The sequence below is a fragment of the Musca autumnalis genome, unplaced genomic scaffold (assembly GCF_047663935.1).
Source record: "Musca autumnalis isolate F117 unplaced genomic scaffold, ASM4766393v1 scaffold_1, whole genome shotgun sequence".
NCBI lineage: Eukaryota > Metazoa > Arthropoda > Insecta > Diptera > Muscidae > Musca > Musca autumnalis.
The window spans coordinates 156,532,956-156,560,293 of record NW_027411644.1 but is presented as its reverse complement, the minus strand read 5'-3'; the positions used below and the strand labels follow the sequence as shown (position 1 = coordinate 156,560,293).

The 27,338-nt window shown below is 34.4% G+C and overlaps 2 protein-coding genes across 5 annotated transcripts in view; both read left to right on the top strand.

Annotated features, from left to right (window-relative positions):
- Positions 1-27,338, top strand: part of LOC141388629 (uncharacterized) — a 273,261-nt gene that overhangs the window by 126,838 nt on the left and 119,085 nt on the right. The gene's annotated exons all lie outside the window — the stretch shown is intronic.
- The window catches only part of Syx1A (Syntaxin 1A), a 246,494-nt gene that overhangs the window by 114,881 nt on the left and 104,275 nt on the right, over positions 1-27,338 (top strand). The window lies entirely within an intron of this gene.

Here is a 27,338-nt window from a genome sequence, read left to right as displayed (position 1 = left end):
ATAAGACCTGTTGGTCTTCTAAAGAAGTCTTCTATAAGAAGACGTATTGTTCTTCGATAAGAATATGGCCTTTTTCTATAGGAAGGACTATTGGTACTCTACAGGAGAACTTATTGGTCTTTTATAAGAAGTCTTCTTAAAAAGGACCTGTTGGTATTCAAAAATAAGACCTAGTGATCTTCTATAAAAAGGCCCTATTGGTTTTCTATAACATATCTTCTAAGAGAATATCTATTGTTCTTCGATAAGAAGACATATTGGTATTCTATAAGAAGATCAAATGGACCGACCTATTGGTGTTTTATAAGACGTCTTCTTTAAGAAGATCTCTTCTATAAGATATCTTCTTTAGGAAGATCTATAGGTATTCTATAAGAAGACAATAATTTTTATAGAAGACCAATAAGTCTTCTTATAGAAGACCAATACATCTTGCAGAAGATCAATCGGTATTTTTATAGAAGACTTCTTTTAGAAGACTAGCAGGTATTCTTATAGAAGAATTCTAATAGAAGACCAATAGGTCTTCTTATAGAAGACCAATAGGTCTTCTCATAGAAGATTTTTTATAGAACACCAATAGGTCTTCCTATAGAAGACTTCTTTAAATCCTTGGTCTTCTATGAGACGACCTATTGGTCCTCTATAAGCGGACCAATTGGTCTTCTATGAGAAGACCTATTGGTCTTCAATAGGAATACCATTTGGTGTTCTATAAAAAATCTTCTCTAGAATCTACCGGTGTTTTATAAGAAAGCCTATTGGTCTTCTATAAGACGACCTATTGGTTTACTGAAGGAAGGCCGCCTATTGATATTTTATTAGTCTTCTGTAAGACGACCGATTGGTCTTCTATAAAAAGATTTATTGATCTTCTATAAGAAGGACTATTGGTCTTCTATAGGAAGTCTTATTCCTGAAAAATGTTTGGTAACATGTCTGATTAGACCATCATCTGATTAATCCATCAAAAGAATTCAATAAAATTATTTTCAAATATAGGTTTACCCTAATATTTGCCATTAATTTAGCACGCACACAATCTGACACTGACTCATTTGTCATTGTACGGAAAACCGCATACAATACAGCAGTTTTTTTTTTTTGGTAAAAACGTTTAGGTGGAGTTAGAGGGGAGGAGATACCTTTAAGCCATTTAAGGTTTAAGTTAAGGTGTCTCTAAATCAGTTATGACCTACTGTAAATGAACGTGAGAGACGCCTTGAGTGAGATAATGAAAACGACAGTTGAATAATTACAGATCTGATGGTTTTGTGTGATAAGGTACAGGTAAAATGATCTAAAAATCCCAAGAATTTTAGCATTTCCATTCTACCCTTTTTGCCGCACCAGCATTCAATATATTTCTGATGTTCTGTGATGGCATTTATGGTATAATGTGTGCTAATGAGAATGCTCTCTAATTCTCTTTATTTTTTGAGAAACAACAATAGAAAGCATGCAAACGTATGTATGCGTATAGTAAGGTGTATAGGTATACATACATATAAATATAGCACGCCACACTATGTCCTAACAGTAACTCAACATGATACTCAAGAAGGAAATTGCAACAAAACTCTTGTTAAATGAGAACATGAGAGTAAGAATTCTCAAGGATTTCTCTTGATTTTGTAACACTTCATGGCATATAAATTTAACTTCAAGAGCAACATCAACACCGCATCGAAAGTGTTAAGAGAATTCGATGTTAAAAGTAAGTCCTTACACAAGTCGGCAATGACTTAACCACACTTCCATTATTTAATACTGTGTGCGTGTGGCCAACCACACAGACATTAGTTCCTGCTTAGATAAAACAAATGTGGTTAAGATACCCACAACAACTTAGTATGGGACCATTACCATGACATGTTTGAATCAAACCTCGGTTAACAGTTCGAACAATGTAAGGCAGTAGTGTTATTGTATTTTGTGTGTGTGCCAAGACTTGGTGTTTTAAAAATAGCATAAATAAAAGGTTTTTCCTTTATTGTCCTTCTACAACATGCAAAAAAAGAACATGACAAACAAAAACATTAAAAATGGTAACATTTCTAGCAATTCTTTGGCCTGAGCAACACCACCAACAGCAGTAGCTAGAGAGTAAATGCCGCCACATGATAAATGCCTTGGGGTGGTAATGGTTGTTTGTATGCCGCCTTTTCTCCTTCTTCTTCTTCGTTTATGTCTGCCTTTCTTCCTTCCTTTCTATCTTTGCCAGGTTGATTCGGCTTATGTGGCCTTAGGCGAATGAAGCGTAAACGTAAGCGATGTAATGAAATAAAATAACACGAGGACAAACTCAAACTACAGCCCTATGTTAAAAAACAAAAAAGACTAACAACCAACCCATGGTTTTATTAGGGTAGGGTTACAAAATTAACGCAAATTCATGGAAATATTTTCTCTTGTTCTTGTTGCTGTACATGGCGGCAACTTAAGCCTTTTTGTGAAAATGTAAAATTTATTGGTCTTTTCTTGCAAGCAAGCATTTAATGTTAGAGGCCAACAATTAAGGTTGCTCGCGAAAATTTCGTTTTGAATCATTTTTATGATGATACTTCATACTTTTAGCAAACATTTATAAAGAAGATGGTCTTGTTCTTGGAAATTAGTCTGTGCACCAATGCTGGGATGCATTCAAACGTCTGCATAATTAAAAAAATGTCGGACGATTAGCAACAAAAATTATGTTTGTGTTAGGCTTTTTTGGAAGAAAGTAATTTAATGTGTATATTGAATATTTGGCGTATACCTAACGGCAGCAATCATACGCACTATCACGCCAATTTAAATTTCTCAAAATATTTGGAAAGTCTTTTATAAGAAGATCTAATGGTCTTCTATAAGAATACCGCTTGGTCTTCTATAGGAATAGCTTTTAATTTTCTGTAAGAAGACCTTTGGTCTTCTATAAGAAGGCCTTTGTTCTTCTATAAGACCATCTTTTTGTCTTCTATAAGAATACCTAAAGGCCTTCTATAAGAAGACCTACTGGTATTCTATAAGAAGGCCTATAGGTATTCTTTATAAAGAGCTATTAGTCTTTTATAAGAAGAACTATTGGTCTTCTGTAATAGGATCTATTGGTCTTCTATAAGAAGACTTTTTGGTGTTCAATAAAAGTCTTATATAAGAAGACCTATCGGCGTTTTACATCTTCTATGTGAATGTTTATTGGTCTTCTATAAGATCTTCTATAAGACCTATTTGACTTCTATAATTTGACTATTGGTCTTCTATAAGAAGACCTATTGATCTACAGCGAAAAGACCTGTTGGTCTTGTATAAGAAGACCTCTTTGTCTCATGTAAGAAGTCCTATAGGTCTTCTATAAAAAGTCTTCTATATGAAGACATACTAGCCTGCTATAAGAAGTCTTCTATAAGTTGACCTATAAGACGACCTGTTGGTCTTTTATAAGAAGATCTAAAGGCGACCTTCTATAAGAAGACCTAACTTAACGGCGGTCTTCTATAAGAAGATCTAACGGCGGTCTTCTATAAGAAGACCTAACGGTCTTCTATAAGAAGACCTAACGGCCATCTACGGGGCTTTCAAACTTGGCCGGAGGCTGTCTGTTCAATGTCTTCAAACAGCGTGTAGTGCTAGAAAGTATTAAATGCCTTTGAAAATTCAAGCGCCACCAACACTGTCCTATCGCATGACTTGGTCTGGTTGAAGACTGACTTCGACTGTTGTTGATGATCGGCAACTGAATAGCTATTTGTGACGTTGAGTAGGAATGAAGCCTAAAGAGTCTTTGCTACCGGCGAAAAGAGTGAAATCGGTCTATACGATTCACCTTTGCTGGCAATATTGCCTGGCTTCAGTAGCGGGACCACCCTGCCCAATTTCCAGACTTCGGGAACGATGTGGGTTGCTAGCCACAGGTTGAGAACTTTGGTGAGGTACTCGACTCCGGGCTCATCCAGCTGTTTCAGCATTACCATGGAGATTTCATCAGTGGCCCATGCTTTGGATGATTTAGCGTTCCTGATGACATCATCCATAATGAATTTGTTGAAGTACTGTGTTTAATCAATTAATATTTTACATTGTATAAGTAACCTTTGCTTTTTGTCTTTTATTCTACATACAAACTTCATTGTACTTTGTGTTTTCACTTCAATAAAATTATTCAACTCAATAGGTTATGGGCCCTCCATGACATTTGAAAAAGAAAAATAAGAAATTAATTCAAGAATTGTGAAAAAAGAAAATTTTCAATTTGTGAATAGAACTTGAACGTTAGAATCATGGAGTTTTGCAAGACCATCAAGCCATTAACAGGAGAATGCGATTGGGCAATTTGGAAGAGAAAAGTCAAAGATCTCCTAGATTTTTATGAAGGAGCTCTGGATGTGGTTTCAAGAAAAATTACAAAGCCAGAACCTTTAAAAGAGGGAGCAACTGAAGCTGTGGTGAAAGATTACAATACTCGGTCTGCGTTTTACAGGAAAACGAACGGTCTCGCCAAAACCCTTATTGCTAGTACCATATCTGATGAGATATATATGAAGGTAATGGACAAAGAATCGGCAGCTGATGTTTGGGAAGCATTACACCAACAATTCGAAGCAACATCCAAGGACCAATTGTTCAAGATGTGCACAGCACTTTTCTCGTTTGAGTGGGTTGAAAATTTGGATGTTTCAACGCACATTTCTAAACTTAAAAGTTTGTGGTTTGGAATTAAAAGGTAATCAAAAACTTCCAGAACTGCTTCTTATTTGCAAGATTCTGCACGTGCTACCATCATCGTTCGAAATGTTCAAATCGAGTTGGATGATGATAACTCGGGATGAGGATAAGTCCTTAGACGAACTTATTATGCAGCTTTGCCCATATGAACGCAATTTCAAGAAACCTGAGAATGTTGAAGGTCAAGAAGCTTTAGTCATCAATGAGAAGTATTCCAAAAGCAAGAATGTAAGTGCTAAAAATGACAGTATTTGCCATTACTGTAAGAAGAAAGGCCATTGGATAAAAGAATGTCGCAAGTGGATTGCAGATGGCAAGCCTTCCAAGTCGCAACCAGTTAAGAATCATACACATGTGGCACTACATGCGATGTCAAATGAAGTAAATATCGCAGATTCAAGTTTGGAATGGTGGTTCGACAACGGTGCAACAAAGCATGTTACCAATTCAGATAAGTATTTTGTGAAATACGAAGAATTTGAACAACCCAATTCAATACAGTCTGCAGGAAAAGAGTGTTTAAAAGTCATTGGAAAGGGAAAAATAGAGCTGTTATCGAAAGTCAACAATAAGGAAAGAATTGTAACTCTAAACGACGTATGGTATGTTCCAACTATATCTCGAAACCTTTTTTCGATTTTAGCTGCACACGATAGAAACCCAAATAGCAAATTTACATCTACCACAAATGAATGCAAAATGTACGTCGATGAAGAACTTGTGGTACATGGTCAACGAGAAATCAATGGCACACTATACAAGCTTAATGTCCGTCCAAATTCACACACACAGAATATATCCCTGCTTGAAGAAAAGTCGGTGTTACAGTTATACCACGAACGCTGGGGACATCAGGACTATCGCCATGTTAAAATGAAGCTTAAAAAGGAAATGGGAATTTCAGTGAAGAATACAAGTGAAAATTGTGAACCATGCATTTTTGGAAAGTCTTCTAGGAAACCTTTTGGAAGACGTGACGCTGCTAGTGAACCAGGAGAAATAGTATCAACAGATGTATGTGGCCCTTTTCCACCTTCATTCAGAGGATACAGGTACCTTGTAGTATTTAAAGATCATTATACGAAATATCGATATGGGTTTTTCTTAAAACAAAAATCAGAAGTGAAAGATTCGCTTAAAGAGATGTTGATTCACGCAAAATGTCAAAGTCACACAGTAAAAACGTTAATTAGCGACAACGGTGGCGAATTTGACAACGATGACGTCAGAAAAATTCTTGCTCAGCATGGAGTTACTCATAAGTTGACTGCTCCATATACCCCGCAGCAAAATGGGTGTGCTGAAAGAGAGAATAGAACGATCGTAGAAATGGCAAGGACTTTCAAGTACGCAAATAAGGAAATTGAATTTCCAGAATCAATATGGTGTGAATTTGTGAAATCGGCAATATATATTTTAAACAGAACAGGAAAGTCATCTGAAGCTGATATTAGCCCATTCGAAAAATGGTATGGTAAGAAACCTAGAATCCGACATTTGCGAATCATTGCGTCGACATGTTATATGCACATTCCAAGTCAAAAGCGAAAGAAAATGGACAAAAAGGCTGAAAAGGGATACCTGGTAGGATATGATGGGGACGAGCGATATCGTATTTATATACCAGAAAAGAGAGAAGTTCATGTTTCTAGAGATGTTAAATTTGTAGAGAAAACAAATAATAATCGCTTAGAAGAAAAAACCATAATAAAATCCAACGTAAATCCTGATACACAACGTATTGATTTGTCAAAGATTAGACGTTTCAATGATTTAATTCAAGATGATGAAATTCAGAGTGGACTGAATGAAGAGTTGGATCCAAACATAGAACCACAAGATGATCAATTAGCCAAAGATTCACCAAATTTAGAAGAACAAAATGATAAACCTTCGAGCAGCAACCCTGAAGATAATTTAGAGAGAAATGCAACATCTGACAGTGAGTTTGAAGATGCTATATCAGGAAGCAACGATGGACAAGAATCTGAAGAAGAGAATTGCAATTACAGGAAATTAAGAAATAGAAAGGTAATAATTTCTAAAACAACTCATGACGAATTGGCTATGGTTTCCCAGGAGTTTGTTAATAGCATAGAAACTCCAAATTCATATTCTGAAGCTACTAAAGGCGACCAAAGATCAGAGTGGGTAGCAGCCATGGAAAAGGAAATGAATTCTTTAATAGAAAACAAAACATGGGTACTTACCGAACTTCCGAAGGGTGCTAAAGCTCTCCCATCAAAATGGGTTTACAAAGTAAAAACCAAAGCGGATGGCAGTGTGGATACCTTCAAGGCGAGGCTAGTCATTAAAGGATATAATCAAACAAAAGGACTTGATTATGACCAAACTTTTAGTCCGGTAGCAAGGATGTCCACAATTCGGTCTCTGTTAAGTGTTGCAGTCACAGAAAAGATGTACTTAGCACAGTTCGATGTTTCGACTGCATTCCTTTATGGAGAGTTGGACGAAATAATTTTCATGAAACAGCCAAAAGGATTTGATGACGGAACAAATAGAGTTTGTTCTCTAAAAAGAAGTCTGTATGGTCTTAAACAAGCACCACGGTGCTGGAATACTAGAATGCGAAATTTTTTAACCAAATTGGGATTTAAAACAAGCTCGGCTGACAGTTGTCTATACATCAGAGAAAAACAGGGGAAGAAAATCATTCTTGCTCTGTATGTAGACGATGGTTTAGTTGCTGCGTCTGATGTAAACGACTTGAAGATCTTTCTAGATGAACTTAAAGCTGAATTCAAAATTACACACAAAGATGCAAATTACTTTCTTGGGTTAGAAATTGAAAAGTCGGATGATTCTGTAAAGATAAGTCAGAAGTCATATGCTAAGAAAATTTTGGAAAAATTTAACTTTTCTGAATGTAGAGCAGTATCAACTCCGATGGAAAGTACAACAACCTTTGCAGAAGTTCAAAAATCAACAAATGATTTTCCATATCGTCAAGCAGTTGGAGCAATAATGTATTTAATGTTGGGAACTAGGCCAGATTTGGCATTTAGTGTCGGTGTTCTGTCAAGATCTCTGGAATCCCCTACAAGTGAAGATGTACAAAGACTTAAGCGGGTTCTTCGTTACATTGCTGGCACACTTGACTATGGAATAATTTACAAAACGAACGGTTTAAAGAAATTGGAATGCTATAGTGATGCAGATTATGGAGGCTGTATGAGCACAGGACGATCAACAACTGGAGTAGTAGCATGTTATGCAGGCAGTCCTATATCATGGATAAGTCAAAGACAGCCAACCGTATCTACCTCAACAACCGAAGCTGAAATCATAGCAGCGAGTGAGGCCGCTAAGGAATTGATGTGGTTGAAAAGCCTGTACAATGACTTAATTAATTATAATGAAGTACCGGTAATACACATCGATAATACTGCTGCTATAAGACTGTCTCAAAATCCAGAGTTTCACAAGCGAACGAAGCACATTTCTTTAAAGCACTTCTTCATTCGTGAAAAGGTAATTGAAGGCGATATTATCGTGTCTCAAATCTCAACTGAATATCAAATTGCAGACATGATGACCAAACCGTTACCAAAACTTCGATTGCTGCACTTCGTAAATATTTTAAATATTAATCATTTAAACAAGGGGAAGTGTTGAAGTACTGTGTTTAATCAATTAATATTTTACATTGTATAAGTAACCTTTGCTTTTTGTCTTTTATTCTACATACAAACTTCATTGTACTTTGTGTTTTCACTTCAATAAAATTATTCAACTCAATAGTGGTGGTTCCTTCTCAACTAGAAGTGATCTAATGCGACGTAGTACTCTTCTTATCGCCCTGACAATCCCGGGGTGCTCGACAAACTGTCTGCACTTTCATTTTTTATTAATTTTTTCGTTGGAATTGAGTTGAATAATCGAAAAATTTTTGCAAGTGAAAAAGGAAAGCCGAAGATTCAGTTATGCGACCGGTTTAGCTTTTAGTTACGCAGCTTAGTGCCGACAGAATTTTTTAAGAGCTTCGCTCTATTATCTCAAGAAGAATGAAGTTGTCCCAGAAAAAAAATGTTCCTAAAAAACAACACGCTCCGAGATATGTCTTTAAACTAAACATTTGCAAAAAATATTGATATTTTGTGTGAGAGTTACTCGCAGAGATCGACCGGCATAGTTCATATTCGAAATCTGTTGATCCGGTCGAGAGAAGCCGGGCTGAATTGACCCCAAATTTTCTAAAACGGATTTCGTCCAAACATACTTGGGGTCCTAAACCATGAAAACATTTTAATACTAATTATATAAAATTCGTCTTCGTCTTCGATAGAAAATCAATTAATAGTACTAAGTCTTGTTGCTTTTAGTTAACAGTGTAGGAGAGGACTAAAAACACTATTTGTTCTACGGTCTACTATTATGTATGGTAATTGGGTATTTTAAAGACTTATGAGGAGGAATACAGCAGCACATATAAGTACTGCCGTTAAAGTCAACACTTAGAAATTTTACTATGTTTTCAAATTGTGCGTAACCAAATTGGAAGACTTTGTGCAACCTTTTTCTTTTCTTTAGAATTCCCCCAAAAAATATTCTTATAAATTTTTCATTAAATTTTCTTAAGATAGTCCTAAACGTTTCCCACAGGAAATTTTTGTCCCCCTCCTCCATCCCATTCATACATTTACACACCATTTGCCAATGTATTGTTTCTTTTATGACAAATTGGTGTTTAGGGGGGGGTGGTACGCTTCTTCCTTTGTTTTGTTTTTGTTGTCTTTTCAGGTCCTTAGACATTCATAATAAGCTATATAAATCCCTGCTTAAATATGTACACATTCTGTTGGTTGTTTTTGTTTTTTTTTCTCTTTGGATGATTGTTTTGTATGTATGCGGTTGTGAGTGAAAAATGAGAGCCAGCTTGCTGTTTATTTTACGTATATTTGTACAATAAAAATAATCCTGCCACATGGTCTTATTGATGATTACTGCTATTACTGTTACCACTATTGTCACTACTACTACTGCTGGGGAATACTTTTGGCCTAAAGCAACAGAATTTTGTTCGCACACCAAAAAATTGGCGGTCTCGAAACTTTGTGGCTACAAAAAGAAAAACTTTTGTCACAGAAATGTAATTTTATAATGGTCTTGGGTTTGCAATGAATGGCAGTGGTGGTATTGTCGTCTTCTTTTCTGTCCCAATAAAAGGCGAAACTTCTTAAGGCTTTACATGTGTTGTGTGTTGTTGGTAGCAAATGTGTATGTGTGTGAAATTGTTGCTGGATATGGGTATATCTGTGCGCCGATATTATGTGAGGTCATTCGAGTCATTTCTTAGTCATCTTCGGTTTCTTTGCTCTCTGTGCCATTATCCAATGCTTTACTGCCGTCGTCATCATCATTAACAGCAGAAACAGAGTTTGTTTTCATATTTATTTATATTGTTTGTTTTTGTAACGACGACAACAAAATGTTTGTCCATTGTAGTTGTAAATAGTTGTGTCTGGTGGTAACCTTTTGGAATGTCGTTGTGTGCTATGTGTGAGTGTTAATGTGAAATGTTGTGTTTTTGTCATAACAACAGCAACCCATAACTCAAAATAGATTTGACATTATTTATTAGAAAATTACAGTATAACGACGACGACGTCTTCCAAAAATTGAGTGTAATACACACCTTTTCTGGTGTTATGAATCCCTTTTGATGGGTGCGGAATCAAATATTTACATTTAACCCGGCTATTCATTTGGTGGCTATGACGTAAATATCAATTATAGTTATTTCCGTAATGTACCAAAAATTGTCGATGGAAGTAAACACAATTTCCCACTGAAGTTGAGTTTAATAGGAAATCAATTAATAAAAATTATCCTTGTTGGATTTTTAAGGACATAGTATAGTTCTTTGTTTAATCCTTTGTATGGAAGAGTTAATTGTTATAAATTGAGACAGAAACATTTTCCCATATAGCAATGTGATCAAAACAACAAAACAAGATTGATTTTTTATATATTTATTATTTTTATTTTCAATAGTCAAATATTGTAAAATATTGGGTGGAGTATTAGTTGTGACGTAAAGTATACGTCGCTGTGACTCACTTATTCATCAATTTTCTATTTCATTGTAAAAAGGCCATGTTAGTTGATATAAATTAAGGCAAAAACATATTCTCACTAGGCAATGAATGATATTAAACAATAAAGTATTCGAAATTCACGGTACCGAATTTATTATGCCTGCATATTGTCGATCAACTGCAGGTAAAATAAATAATTTGTAAATTATTGTAAGGAATGTTGACACAAATGGAATATTTAATGCGCTTAGGGGATTTTTTGTAGCTGTTTTATGTTTGAATAGCAACATATTTTATTTTATTCGATACCGTATTAGTGGTGACGTAAATTATAGACCACATTGACACACTTTTATTTCCTTGGAATTATGGCCTCATAATTAATTTTTCTTTGATGCTATTGATTTTGGTTAGATTATTTCAACAACAAACAAACAACTACAAATAAGTCCTTATATATTAAGATTCTAGATGTTATAGGCGAACATAAGGGAGTCTCAATCCTCAGAGTTTAAGTTTCTACGGTAAGTATAAGTTGTGCCGTATATTACTTCACAATGGTTCAATAGAAATGTGATTTCATCGCAATTAGGTCCAGAGAGAATTTCTTCTTGGAATTTATTGATCATCCGATTGACAAGACGATATACCTAAAACATTATACAAATAAGTGATTATAGATTTTAATTGAACCTTGATGGGATTGATATGACACTTTATTAAAAACACTTCAGAAAAAATATTGCCCAAACAATTCGATTTAAAGTTCAAATTTATCTTTAAGATATAATTTTCTAAGAAGCATTTGCCACTGATTTTGAATATTTACATTGAGATATAACCCAGTACGTATAAGTACTAAAGTAAAGTATACGCCTTTTAACTAAATAATGTTACGAATGTAACTGATAGGTTTAAGTTAGTTTAGTTTAATTTCCGTTAATTTAAAAATTTGAATTGTAACGTAACGTTTTTATTACGCAGTTACTTTATTTAAGCAACAACAACTACCATGTAGAATTCTCTTCATCATTCTAGTTCTTTACCTTTCATTAATGTGTTTTCATTTTGTTTTGCCATAATCATGTAATTATTGTTTAGTTTGTTACTTCGTTATTTCTTGCATCTGTTTGTTGTTGTAGTTACGTCATTACTGTGCTTTTCGTTCAATTGTATTCCCCCCCATGTATGTATGTGAGTATAGTTGTTCGCTTAGTGCGAATGTGCGTCTGTGTGTTCGTTGCATAGATTCGAGATGTTGCCAGATTTTGTGGATACTTCTAGAACAGGGAGACTTTGGGGTATAAATACAGGGGAAATGGCAATGACGTTTTAGTTGTGAACTTTATACCGAAGTGTAAACATCGACTAGTAAAGAAGTAAAGTAAAGCTGTGTACTTAGCTATAACAGTCAGCTCCGAATAAGTGTAATAAAGTAAATAAAGCATTGTAGAAACGTAATCTAAAACTAACCCTGTTTTATTTGGTACAAATCGTATCGGGGAATAAAACAACGTCTACACGGAGATTAGTTAAATCTAATTCCGTAACAATAACGTTATTCAAATTGTCTAAATGTGATTATTTGTGAAATATTTAAAGAATTTGAAATAATATAAAATCAATATTTTCTTTGGAAATATCCTCGGAGAGATCTCACATCCCTTTAGATAGGAATCAATTAACAATTGTTAGTCTTGTTTTTTTTTTTTGCTTGATTTAGAGAGCAGTTAGTGGAGGAGATTCTAAATTACTGCCTAAGGCAATATTTGTGCTCGATATTCGATCTAATGTATAATGTTATGTATGATAATACATATGAGATTTAAAAGAATTTTTAAAAGGAATACCACCGTTTGTATAAGTGTTATCGTTAAGTATACGCCTTGTAACTAAATTATGTTTATAAGACACTCCTAAACAGTTATGCTTTAAATAATTCGTGAATGCTAGCGTGAAAATATATTTTTGGTGGTCGAGGTAAACTATGAATTGCGACAATTTTTAAATATGTGATTATAAATTTAAGTGAGGGTCCAGAAATTTGGTTGAAATAAGCGTCTCCAAAATAATCTTTGAGAATGAATTAAAACATTTATTGGGGCCTAAGAATTCAATGCTATTATTGAAATTATTATAGTTGTTGCATTTACATTATTTTTTCATTTAATTACTATATGGGGATTCAAATCAAGTAAATATGTACTTCGGCGCGTATTAGTGCTGTCATTAGTTATACATCACAAGGGTTCAAATGCTTATCAATTTTATTCAATTTCAAGAGGGACCGGAGAATTTTCTACTGCGTTACTTCAACCCGGTTATAATGATTTTTCATATAATTGATTCCCAAGGCATGCTAGAAACATTTGGGAGTATTTATAAGTGTTTTTTTTTTTTTTTTTTTGAGACAAATGGCGGAATCCTTTAGTAAAAACAGAAATGGCTCGAGAAGAGTCGTTAATTCAAAGAAAGACATATCATATTTTCTAAGCCAAAATACGAGTATTTTTTGCCTATATATGGTCATAAATTGAGTATTTTCATTTCAGGCTATTAGAATAGTTTATTGATAGTTGGAGTTTGAAAATATCGGTCTCAGCCTTTTTCTGGAAAAGCATGGTGTATTGTAAATATTCTCAGTAAATACTATAAAAGAGTTTTTACAAACGGCCATAACAGAGAGGATTTAATAAACTAAATTGCATTTCAGAAAAATTTCAATTTTAATTTTATTTTTTAATCTGATTTTTTATTGTTAATTTTATATCGAAGACACTTATATTGTTTCAACGCACTAACGCATTTTATTATGAATCAAGCCTCAATTATCAATCAAGCCTCAAAAACAATGATGATTGACAAAAATCCCTTATAAAGATAACTCTTATACAAAATTTTTTCTTAAATTCTTTACAAAATTTATTCAATATGGTAAAAATTTCTTATTTTCAAATTATCGAAGGACATGAGCAGCAATGAAAAAATAAATATTAATTTGCCAACGGGGACAATGGAACAAATGGCTTGTCCTTTTTCTTCCATACAAATTTATACGTTTTTGGCAGTTAATTTTATCAATAATCAAGATATGACAAAGAAAGAACAAAAATTATTGCTCATATCTTTTGTTTTGTCTTAAGTAAATGTCCTTTTGTTTATGTTATACATATGTATATGCATGTACCTACAAAATTACCATATATTTATTAAACAAAGACGAAGCTTTGTTTGTTGTTGTTTCTGGTAAATCTTTCAAAAATAGAATATTTACTGAAAGAGATTTTTCTTTCGAATGTATCTTAAGAAAGAAAACAATTTGTTTTATTCCCATTTTTATTATGTTATTTGCAATCTAATAAAGTCATTGAGTTTTATTTATACATTGTTTTTTTTTTTTTTAATATTGAATTACATACTCATGTAAAACATTATTTATATCTTGGTTTTGATACACAACTACCAACAGAATTTATGTGAATGAACTTCAAGAAAAAATATTTGTATATTCAATAATAAGAGTCAGATTGTTGTAATTTTTACAATACACACAAAAGGAATTTATTGGAAATTTTTAAAGTAGAAGTGGGCATGTCATGCCTTCAATTCTTCTTTGATCTATAAAAATTTGCAAAATGTTAGGAGGCGTATAAGTAATGACGACAAGTATACGTTACATGTTATTGACTCTAAACGATTCTATTGACATGTGCATTACTCTGGGTTTCGTTGTGTAGTGTACTGAGGATTTAAGTCGACAAAAAATTATTATGTACCGATAATTATCTCTCGGATCTTTTCCAGACTTTGTCCATGCCATGCAAAAGGGTTGGCAAAGATGTCATGCTTAGGATCTTAAAATGAATCGGATCTTTTGGGGTCACGTTCTTGTAAAATAATGGGGAATAGTATATGCCAAACCAAACCAAAGAAGATATACCAAACCAGTTGCAACCTTGGCATCGAACATTTCGCTAAGAGTCGAAAGCTTAAAATAATGGGTCAATTGTTGTAAATTTTACAATACACCCTAAAGAAACTTATTACCAAATTTTAAAAAAGGAATGGACATGTGATGCTTTATATTTTTCATTGTTTTATAAATATTAGCAAAATGTTATGGTGCGTATAAGTAATGACAACAAGTATAAGCCACACACTAATGACTCTTAACGACTCTATTGACATGTAGATTACCCACAGTTTGGTGGCGACGAACATGTATGAGTGTATTAATCAGGTTTGAAGTCGACAAAAATCTATTGTGCATCGATCGGCATGCCTCTGTAGTTGCAACAGAAAAACCATTTTCCACGAAAATCTCCGAAAGGATGAAGGGAGACTTCTCTTATATCAATGAGTACAGCCCGATTCTATTTCAATGATATGAAGCCTCCATTTAACGCCGAGTCGGAAATATATTTTTAACGATACCACTTGTAGAGATGTTTTACATGACTGAAAAATACTCAGGAAATTTAAGCCAAACTTGAAATATACCTCAGCATATTATAGGCAGAGGTTTACAATCAGTGGGTATGCACTTCAATAGCAAATTACACCAAACTACTGCACAGTGGAAAAGAGTGTGGAAAATAGTTCAAATCGACCTACCATCACGAAATTTTTAGCAAAAATGTTTTCCAAAAATCAAGAAAAAAAAATCCAAAAAGAAAAAAATCAAAATTTCAAAATGTGCACGTTATATTTGGGTATAGCCCCTCATTTTTTGTACTTTGACGATTTGAGCCATTATTTTGAGTTCTGAGTGAACCAAAAATCTCTTTGCAGAAAATGTTCAATATAGCTTCACGTTTATGTATAGCTCCCAAGTAAAGTTACGTCCCGATTTCCGGTGAACTATTTTACCCGACATTTTCAACCGATTTGGCCGTAATTTTTCACTTTGAGTTCTCAGTGAACAAAAAACCTTGCAACAAATATTCAATATATGTAGGTATACGTTTAGGTATAGCTCCGATATAAAGGTTACGGTTAAGGCCCTTTAAGACCATCTACACTATATCGAAGACCTGTAAGGTCTTCGCTAGTAGACAGAAGACCTTTTAAGGTCTTGCAAAAAATATTCAATATATGTTCAAGTTTAGGTATAGCTCCCATATAAACGTTACGGTTTTCGGAAGAAGGTCCTTTAAGGTCTTCTACACTATACCGAAGACCTTTAAGCTCTTCTATACTAGACAGAAAACATTTTAAGATCTTCTACACTAGACAGAAGACCTTCGAAGTTATTCTATACTAGAGAGAAGATCTATTATGGCATTCTCTAGTAGAGAGAAAACCTTTAAAGGTCTTCCATACTAAGCAGAATGCTTCTATGCTACAAGGAAGACCTTTTAAGTTCTTCGGTACTAGACAGAAGACCTTTTAAGATCTTCTATACTAGACAGAAGACTTTTTGTGATCTTCGCTGGTAGATAGACCTTTGAGGGTTTTCTAGAGTAGACCGAAGATTTTTGTTGGTCTTCTCTAGTAGACAGAAGACATTTTTGGGCCTCTAGTGTATAGACTACCCTTTAAGGTCTTCCATGCTAGACAGAAGACGTTTTAAGGTACTCTCTAGTAGACTCTCTAGCAGACAGAATACCCTTTATGGTCTTCTCTAGCTAGTAGACAGAGGGCCTTTTAAGGTTTTCCCTAGTACACAGAAGATATTTAGAGGTCTTCCCTAGTACAGAGAAGACATTTTAAGGTCTAGTAGGCCGAATACCTTGTAAGGTCTTCTCTAATAGACAGAAGATCTTTTAGGGTCTTCTTTAATAGACTGAAGACCTTTCAAGGTCTTCTATACTAGACTAGTAGACCTTTTATGTTCTTCCCTAGTGCACAGAAGACATGTTAAGGTCTTCGGTTTGGTAGACCATTTAAGGTCTTCGCTAGTCGGCAGAAGACATTTTCAGGTCCTCTCTAGTAGACAGAATACCTTTTAAGGTCTCCTATGATAGACAGAAGATATTTTAAGTTCTTTACTAGTAGATAGCAAATGTCTTCTCTGGTAGACAGAAGACCTTTAGACCTGGCTTTAGTATTTTTTCCCTATGTTATACCATTTTCGAGATATATAAGTTTAAATTGGAACATTGCAGTCAAGTCACTGTTTTATAAGCAGACGATGGAGTTAGTGCGATGCCCCATTTTGAATTTCTATATCTCAAATATGGTAAAACCTAGGAAAAAATAAAGGTCAATCTTGTAGAGAATTTTCACAGCGGCAATATTTCCTTTATTCCCATTTCGATAGGACTTGCGGTTTCCAAGCAAAATTCTGAAAACCTAAAAAAACCCTACAAATGTGAACTTTAACTGCGATTTATTTAAAAATCCCTCCGTCGAATTTTGTTGTTTTTTTTAATTTCTTCATGTTTTTTTTTTAAATATTTGAATTGTTTTTATTTTCAACCAAACACGCATTTCCTACAACAACAGGAGTTTGGTAGTAATTCGAACGAATTGGAATTCGAAACGTCTTAGAGAAACAGGCCATTAGAATCCGCAAGAACTTCCCCTTCTTTTAAAGCTAGTTCAGTCGCATCGTGTGCCTTCTCTGTTAACATTATAGTTAATAACTATTCTAAAAGTTAAAATTTCTAAAAATAGGCATTCCTACGTATAAGTAATGACAATATGAATACGCTGCCATATACCAGGCAGATACACATAAACTATGATTTGCCAAATTGTCACAAAATTCATAAAATTGTAAAAAAAAAATAAGTAAAAAAGTAATCACGCTAGATAAAACCAAAATAAGGTTATCTGTGGAGTACTATTTTATATGTAACATATAAAGAAACAATCTTCCACAAGATAACACATTCCCTCACACAACATGATGAATTTTCCCACACAAATTCTATAACATTCCACATTTCAACCCTATGCGTTACTAAAGCAACAAGGAGCAAGGGATGAAGAAGATCGAATGCCGAACAAAAATAAATGCCTTTGGAATGTTTTATTTCCATAAGACACAATTAATATATTCCATATTTATTTATTTATATTCAACATCAACGACGGCTGCTGTTTCCAATTTCGTTTCTTTTTTTCTTTTTTGGGCTACAACTAAATTAAATTTTCCCATCCCCCTCAAACACATCATCCTATTTTTTTTCGTTCGGTTTTTTCTCTGCGTGGTTTATTTTAGGTCAATAAATTTCATTGATTGGAGCCAAGTTTGGAGAATTTGAAAATTGTTTGGTTTACTGAAATTCATTGGTGCTTTGCACTTTTATGGCTCCAATTTAAATGGACCAGAGTAATCCAGGCATTGGTCAGGGATGCTCATCCACCAACCACACACACATACACACACCCACAACAGTACACAAGGGTATTGTAACAAAAATGAAATATTGTGAGATACTGATGATGAAAAGAGCTTTAGGGTTAGCAGCCACAGTGGTATGGAAAAGAAGGACAGTTGATTTGTTTTTATCCTTGTTTTCTTTCTTTTTTGTTGCTGTTGTTGCTACTTTTTTTTGCCACGATTAAATTAAATGCAATCAATAAATTCCAATTTAACCCATTTAAATCATGATCTCATAGTTGTGGTAGGTATATGGGGTTTGTGGTGAATATTGAGGGGCGGGCGACACCCTCCGAGTATAGTGATGCTTTAAATTTAGCAGCAAAAATTTGTTTGGTTTTAAAGTCTTGGGCGTATTTTTATTGCAAAAGAACATTTCTCAAGGCTATTTTTTAAATATTTTTAACATGGCAGCAGCATAAGGCATTTTTAAAAACTTTATTCTCCTTGTGCCTTTATGGCGTCTGTAATATTCTGTACTCATACCCATATCTGTGTAGCAGAGCGCATAAGTAGTAACGCAAAGTATACGCATGAAGACAATGGAAATTATTTTCATAAGAATAATGCTTTAAATCTAAAAATCTTATACAAATCACTAAGTAGATTAGGTCAATGGACTCATTAGTGAGCCGTGTTCAAAGGCGAGCCATCTAAATTTAGCTTATATATCCAGCCCACGAACTTCATATAACTGATTGACGTCTAAATTGGGGTTATGACGTTTTGACATTTTTTCTCAAAAATGATTTACTGTAGTGAGAATGAATGAACTTTGGCCTATTAATGCCTAAAATAACATTCATTCCACTTTATTAAAAAAAAATTTTTTTGAAACAATTCTATGGAATGAAAAAAAAAATCTCGAAAAAATTGTTTCCTGTTGCGCGAATGAATGGTCTTTTTCCTATTAATGACTAAAAAAGTTATGAAAAACTTTAAAAGCTTTTTGTGCCGAAGCTTTTTTATCGAATCACTTTATAATTAAGATTTTATGTAGTCTTAGGTAAAAACTCATCAAAATATTATAGAGGGATATGAGGTTGTAAAAAGTCATAACCCTAGTCTAAATGCATTTTTTGTTCTTCTTCTTAATTTCTCCGACACAGGAACCCAGTCAATCTATTTATAATCTTTATATAAACTCAATAAATAGCTTTATTTTATTACCATTAATTTAATTTCCCATGCAAAAGTTTCCCAGTGGACTCAAAAAGAAAAAAAGAATTGAATTTTAAATGTTGTAAATGTGCTACAAATGAAAAGACACCATGCAATTGTTGCGGCCTATCAAATAAAATTAATTTTTAAATAAATAATCGGCAGCAATTCAATTGTAAAATCCTATGTACAAAAGCGGCACATGACGACACGCACGCATTGGGTAGTTTACAACATGACGTGGCAGGCTGGAAAAGTATTTTCGATTGTGGAATGGTATTTGCGACATATACTATTATTTTTAATAACTCTTGAATGGGGAAGAAGTTTGCAATTGTTTATACTAATTCATATTTTTCCCCTCTAAAAAAGGGGTGGAAATTATTTGTCTCATTATATCGTTGTGTAACATATTCTGGTCCACCCAGCAAACGTGATATCGGACTACACCTTTTTACGTGAAAAAAGTAAAAAACATATTTCTGACCAGTTTTTTTACATTTCTAAAAATATTCTAAATCTAAAAATATCTAATGAATTTATTTTGCACATTGATACGTATAAGTGATGACAACATGTATACGCCACATTGGTAATAAGCCCGAAATGGGATCCAAATTCTATAGAATTTAATTTATCTTAATTTAGAAGACTTTAAATTAATACCGATACAAGATATGCCCAACTCTTATCCTGCCTTTGTTTTCACATCTCACATTATCATTTTATAATAAATTGGCTTCGGAAGAACTTTTAATCAAAGTCACATTGAATATCAATTTGAGGTCACAGCTTGTCTTTTGATTCCCAAACCCATGAATTTTGTATCATCATCATATATCGAAATTGTCATAGTTCGTTTCACACTATTATGATGAAGTCTGCAAGCCTCCCATAATAGCTGTATTATTGTGGTCAATGTGTCATTTAGTTTCATATATTCTTTGGCAAGACAAACAACTGCGGCAGGCCAAATGAAAAATGATACAAATATATTAAGTCATTTCGATTTCATTGTTTCTCCCCCACAAGGGAAAAAACGAAACAAATCATTAGTATAGTTCACGACAAATGTTAATGTGGCAAATGGGAGGAAAAGGTGGGCGGCAGATTCATTGAAGCCGTTAGAAAGATATATTATGGGGAAGTTAGTGAAAAGCAAATAAAAAATAAAAAAACCTAGACTATTTTTTGCTTTATTTATTCATATTATGTTTACTTCTCCTTCTTTCATTTTAATAATAATTTTTAAAATTTTATATTCATTCATTTTATATTTTATTCTTCATTAAATACATAACCCCAAAGGTCAATATCAATATTGACTTATTTTGCAAAATCATTCAATTAATACAAAAGGGTCAAATCGCTCCTTAGCCCCAGGTGTCATTTGTCAATTGATTTCCGTAATTGTAAAATCACAAAACCCACCCACCCACTCACCCACAACGCCTTTTACTTCTTTAACTTCCCTTCTATCACCTTCTCCCTTCAAGTGATTCTTCGCCCAATAGCTTACATGTGGAGTAGAAAAGCTCTTTGTAAAGATGACTTTTTGTCAACTTTGAGGTTGACATCTATCAATGGCTCTGTCAACTAAAGTGAAAAATAAAGAATGAATAAATACAAAAAAGAGAATCTGAAGAAATCTATCAACACAAAGCTGTTTACGACACATGTCAATGTGGATATTTACAACTGTCGATGGAAGAGTGGCGGAGGAGATACAATTTAAATCGAAAAGAGCAAAAAAAACTATTTCTCAGCTCAAGGAAGTATTTTTTTTTTTTCAAAGAGTTTTGTAAAGATGTTCATAATTAAAGTGTCGAATCAAATGGACAATTTTCATGTTGTTGATATGTGTTGTATACTTTATGTCACCACTAATACGCTCCCAACATTCACGAAAAAATATTGCGTGAAAAAAATTTATGTTCATCAGTTGGAAATTTCTGCCTACGTTGTCCGACCAAATGCCGGGGCTTTGGTAAAACTTTTACGCTGGCCACATCATAATGACCATAGTGTAAATCCGTCTAAAACAGAGTTTGTACTATTCAGCGGGGAAAAATATTGCTGACTTGGCGTCGACAATACTAGATTGTGTACAGTTGAATCTTTCTTTGTACCTTGGTGTGGTACTTCACCATCGACTAAGATGGAAAAGGAACACCGAGGAACGCCCGAAGAGTGGCTTGATTGCACTATATTCCTGCAAGAACTCCATAGGCAAAATCTGGTGTCTCGGATCACATGTAATGTACTGCTTTTATATGATGGTCGGCCTTTTTTAATTTATGAATGTCTTGTTTGGTGGGGAGAAAATATTCACCCCCTGGATATTCTGGTTTAGGTCTACACATGTATCAATGTTCACGGCAGCGGCTTGCAAGCTTTTTTCAAGTTGGTCTACGTGACAAAGAAGGTGAAATTGACTACTTCCGCAGAGTCTAGATTTCGATATAGCATACCAATCCCGGACATTTTAGAGATTTTGTCGATGAAATAATTGAAAATACAAAGGCCCAAGAAATCCATCCTGCCTCGCAGGTTTTTATGTCTATAATAGCAGAATCGTATGTACAAAATTTGAGTTTCATGGGGCGTATACATAGTGTGCCTACTTATACGCAATGTTGGTGCTCGAATTATCTTTTTTAAACACTGACAAAAATACATATCCATGACTAAAATTACAAGTAACTCCATCCAAAAAATATACTAAAAATCCTAAGTTTTGTACTTGAGGTCTTTTATAAGCTTCTTAAAGCCTCCTATAGACAACATTAGACATCCTGAGGTCTTCTATAGACAACTGTAGGCCTCTTGGGGTCTTCTACATTAAACCTGTTGAAGTCTTCTGCAGGCAACATAAGAACTCTTGAAGTCTTCTGTAAGCAACATAAGACCTCCTGAAATCTTATGTAAGCAGCATAAGACCTCTTGAAGTGTTATGTAGGTAAGATAAGACCTGTTGAAGTCTTCTTTAGGCGATAGAATACTTCTTGAGGATTTCTATAGAGAGCAGAGTCTTCTTGAGGTCTTCTACAGACAGCAGAGACCTCTTGAGATCTGCTATAGGCATCAGAAGACCTCATGATGACTTCTATACGCAAGAGAAGACCTCTCGAAGTATTGTGTAGGCAACTAAAGTTCTCTTGAAATCTTCTATAGCCAACAGAACACTCCTTGTGGTCTTCTATAGACAAAAGACGAAGACCTCAGGGTCTTCCTCAGGTAACAGATGACCTCTTGAGTGCTTCTATAGGCCACAGAAGACCTCAACAAGTCTTCCCTCAAAAAGTCTTCTATAGGCAACATAAAACTCTTATATGGGTGACAGAAGACCTCTTAAAGTCTTCTAAAGGCAACAGAAAAGATTTGATGACTTCTATAGGAAACAGAAAACCGCTTGAAGCCTTTTGAAGGCACAGAACACCTCTTTATGACTTCTATAGGCAACAGAACACATTTGCATGACTTCTATGGGCAACATGAAAGCTCTTGAAGTCTTCTATAGGCGATAGAAGACCTTTTGAGGTCTTCTATAGTAAACAAAATTCTTCGTGAAATCTGCTGGTATCTTATAGACAACAGAAGACCTCTTTAGGCAACAGAAGACCTCTTTAAGTTTTCTTTAGGCAACAGAAGACAACTTAAAGTCTTCTGTTGCCCACAGAAGACCTCTTGAGGTCTTCTTTAGGCAACATAAGACCACTTGAAGTCTTCTATAGGCGATAAAAGACTTCTTGAGGTATTCTATAGACAACAGAATATTCTGGAGGTCTTCTGCAGGCAACATAAGAGCTCTTGAAGTCTTCTGTAAGCAGCATAAGACCTCTTGAAATCTTATGTAGGCAACATAAGACCTGTTGAAGTCTTCTATAGGCGCTAAAAGACTTCTTGCGGTATTCTATAGACAACAGAATCTTCTTGAGGTCTTCTAGAGGCATCAGAATACCTCATGATGACTTCTAGAGGCATCAAAATACCTCATGATGACTTCTATTCGCAACAGAAGACCTCTTGAAGTATTGTGTAGGCATCGAAAGTACTCTTGAAATCTTCTATAGCCAACGGAACACTCTTTGCTGTCTTCTATAGACAACAGACGAAGACTTCAAGGTCTTCATCAGGCAACAGATGACCTCAAAAAGTCTTCTATAGGCAACAGAAGACCTCAAAAAGTCTTCTATAGCCAACACAAAACTCTTATATGGATGACAGAAGACCTCTTGAAGTCTTCTAAAGGCAACAGAAAACATTTGAGGACTTCTTTAGGAAACAGAAAACCTCTTGAAGTCTTTTCTAGGCACAGAACACCTCTTTATGACTTCTATAGGCTACAGAACACATTTGTATGACTTCTATGGGAAACATGAAAGCTCTTGAAGTCTTCTATAGGCGATAGGAGACCTCTTGAGGTCGTCTAAAGTCCACAGAAGACTTCGTGAAATCTGCAGGTATTTTATAGACACAGAAGACCTCCTTAGGTATTTTTTAGGCAACAGAAGACAACTTGAAGTCTTCTATTGCCAACAGAAGATCTCTTGAGGCCTTCTTTAGGCAACAGAAGACCACTTGAAGTCTTCTATAGGCAACAGAAGATCTCTTAAGGTCTTCTATAGGCTTTTTGAGGCATTCTTCAATAGTCATCATATCATTTTCTATAGACAACTGAATACATCCTGAGGTCTTTCATAAACAACCTAAGTCCTCTTGAGGTATTTCGTAAACAACAGAAGAACTCTTGCGCTCTTCTATAGCCATCTCTTGATGTCCCCCTGATGGAGTTATTGTTGATGAAATAGTTAAAATTAATATAATGCCTATGGCAAAATGCTAACTGATGACGAAAATTACAAGCAACACTCAAGTTGTTCAAGTTGCCAAAAAAATGTGATGTTTTATCAGAACTTAGCAGCTACATCAGCCCCTAGCTCACCTTCTTTGCCCTCATAGGATAGTATATTTAACCGAATATGTAGAAAACATCCGTTCTTCTTTTCCATCGGCAGTGGACCAGTAATTATAGGTTATCACATAACTGCCGACTAGTGTTCCCACGAATATAAACATTTTTTTGCCAGACAAAAAAATCGACTGTGTCTCCCGGGACTTTACGCCTAAAATAGCAGATTTGTATGTACTTTTGTATTTCAAAGGGGCATATACATAGTGTCACTACTAATACGCCATGTTGCCTTTTTCAATACTGCACTGATACCATTGTTACCGCTGCAATGGACTAAATAAATGTAATGCCAACGACAAAAAGTCCTATCGGTGACTAAAATTAGAAGTCACACTCTTCAAGTTGTGCAAAAAAAAAATATATATATATAAACAAATCTTGATCTGGTTCGATATTTCTGCCTTTTGAGTTTGCAACTTTACGTTTTTCTATTTCTGTGCTTTCACAGCTGCAGTCAGCTAAATCAATCTCCTAGCAGACTGTCCTCATTGATTGTATCTGAATAGTTTATATTATCTTCCTCGTGGAATGGATTCGCTGACCTATTTACTTGCTCTCTTAGTTAGTATTCATAAGACAACACCTAACCGCTGGCCAGTATTTTGCACGGGTTAGCAAGAATTGGACCATTTTCTGAGTGCCCAAGTCTACCATGACTCCCATTTCTTTATTCCTAAAATTGCCAATTTGTATGCATACATTTTGCATTCTATGGGGCGTATACATAGTGTCACTACTTATACGTCATGGTGACAAACGAAGAATATATCTTTTTAATGCTGCTTTATATTACTGCGGGGCCTAGTGACCTGATTTTCTAGCAGTTTTGCTAATTTATATAGATTAAGTGACTATTATACTCTGCATTTGAGCTTATGAATGCAAAAGGATGAAGATAAATACCACAAACCCTACTCAAGTTGTTCCAAAAAATATTCTTACATATAAGTTAAAATTTTAAGGGTTCTTCTTTCAATGTCTGTACCAACATGTTTGGCACACATACATATATTTCAGTCATCTCTCTTTACCACATTTAGACTTTATTTTATTATATTTATATTGCTAATATTTCATATTTTTCCCCACAGTTAGTTAAACAGCTCTTGAGCCACATAGAAGCGGCAAAGTGATGATGCAAAGTTTGTTTGCCTTGCTTGGCTTGGCTTCTTAAGTAACATGTTGCATGTGAGGAGGGTATATGAAAACACCAAGTTTACCCATACACAGACACACATCATAATCACATTTACTTGCTGTTTAACTCTGCACAGAGTCTGTAGACACGCATTCACTCACACACATACACAATTTATAATATCAATTTCATCTTGAAAATAAATTTGTTTGAACATCACAACAAATTTCTTCTCTGCGAGCTACTGCTATATTGAGGTTGGGAGGGTATATTGGTTGGTTGGTCTTATTCCTGTGCTTTAGCATAGATTGCTGTTGCTTTTCCTGTCATTTTTCTTGTTAGTGTTATTCCATACCAGTTTCTGTTCTTGTTCTGTGCGATATTAAAAATGTCAACAACATATTTGTAAATTAATTGTATAGTTTGACAAGTGACATTGCCGAAAAGCAAGCATTAGAATGAATAGAGAGAAAGAGGCAGACTCTGTTGTATAAAAACCAAAACAGAAAATCTTCCCCAGAGTATCAGGCTCTGTTTTTCCATTCTGTTTGTCACTCGATTTATTGCTGCTGATGAAATTTAAGATTTTCTCCATCCCTACCAAGTAAATCTTCTTAAGTAAATTGGACAAGTGGTTAATGGTATTGTATAAACAAAAATAAAACCCCCCAAACTTTTGTGTGTAGACGGAGGAGGATCCTCCCTTTTCCCCGCAATTTTGCATGTTATATAGAGAAAACTTCTGGACAATAAAAAAGTTTAATATTTGAGAAAGGCAATAAATCTTATGACTGCTACAAACAACAATCAAGCATAGAACGTAAGTCTTCAATTAGTGAAAGAGTATTAATTAAAATTTTATTTCAATTCAAATTCTTGGGGACTTAAGGAATAAGAATAGACGATGAAAGGACTTCAAATATGTTTTGCAAAAGACAATTTAAATTGGTACTTGAAAGGGATTTAGTTTTATTGATTAAAGGGAGTGGGATATTTAAATATTTACAGAATATTTGATGGTACATTGTGTCGTATGACTACTGACACTATGTATACGCAACGCAAACCATGAACGGGGGCGTATACATTACATAACAAGATAGGCAGTAATGCTTTGCATTTGAGATCTAAAAGGTTAAAGTGAATTACGTGTTGCATTTTTTTAAAACCTTAACTTTTTAAAAAACATTTCTGTTTTGTGCAGCAAAACTTTTCAAGATAAAATTTCCTTAATTTTCTACAAATTAGATACAAGAAATTTCATTGAAACAACTGTGATTTAGTTGAGATAACAGAAAACCTATGCCATAGCCTTCACAAATGTTCATATGTATGTTACAATTCAAAGTTTTTCTTTCTTTTCTATACTTTGATGCATGCGGAAACTTTTTATTTCATTTGGGAATGAATGGACCAAAAAGAAGAAAAACTTAATAGAAATTCCAATAAGATAACCAAAAAAAAGGAAAGGAAATGCTGTTGCATTCTTGTTTCTTCTACACTTTCCACAAAGACAGCCAGACATGTGAAACGTTCTGTTGAAGATTGTTTTGATTCTCCTTCCTCTTTTACATTTTATACGCATGCCACCACTACACACAAAGGCTTTCTATTTCCGTTGTTATGCTTTGTTGCTGGTTAGTTGGCAACTGTATCATACGTACATGTTAAATTTAAACGTACAATGATAAGAAGAAGATTATGCCGCCATGAATGTCTTTTGTTTAAACAAAAAAAAAACTTTGTTCCAGAAGCTACAAGAGCCCACTATTTTGGCTGTCTTAGACAAACTTTTACATATTTTCCCTAATTATCCGAATTTTCATTTGTTTTAAAAAATATTTTTTCATCCACCATCAATCCATAAAAAGTGGATTTTTAAAGATTTTTTTTTCATTCATTACCATGAAACGTCGATTTTTTAAAGAATATTTTTCATTCACCATCAGACCATGAAATGCGCAAAGA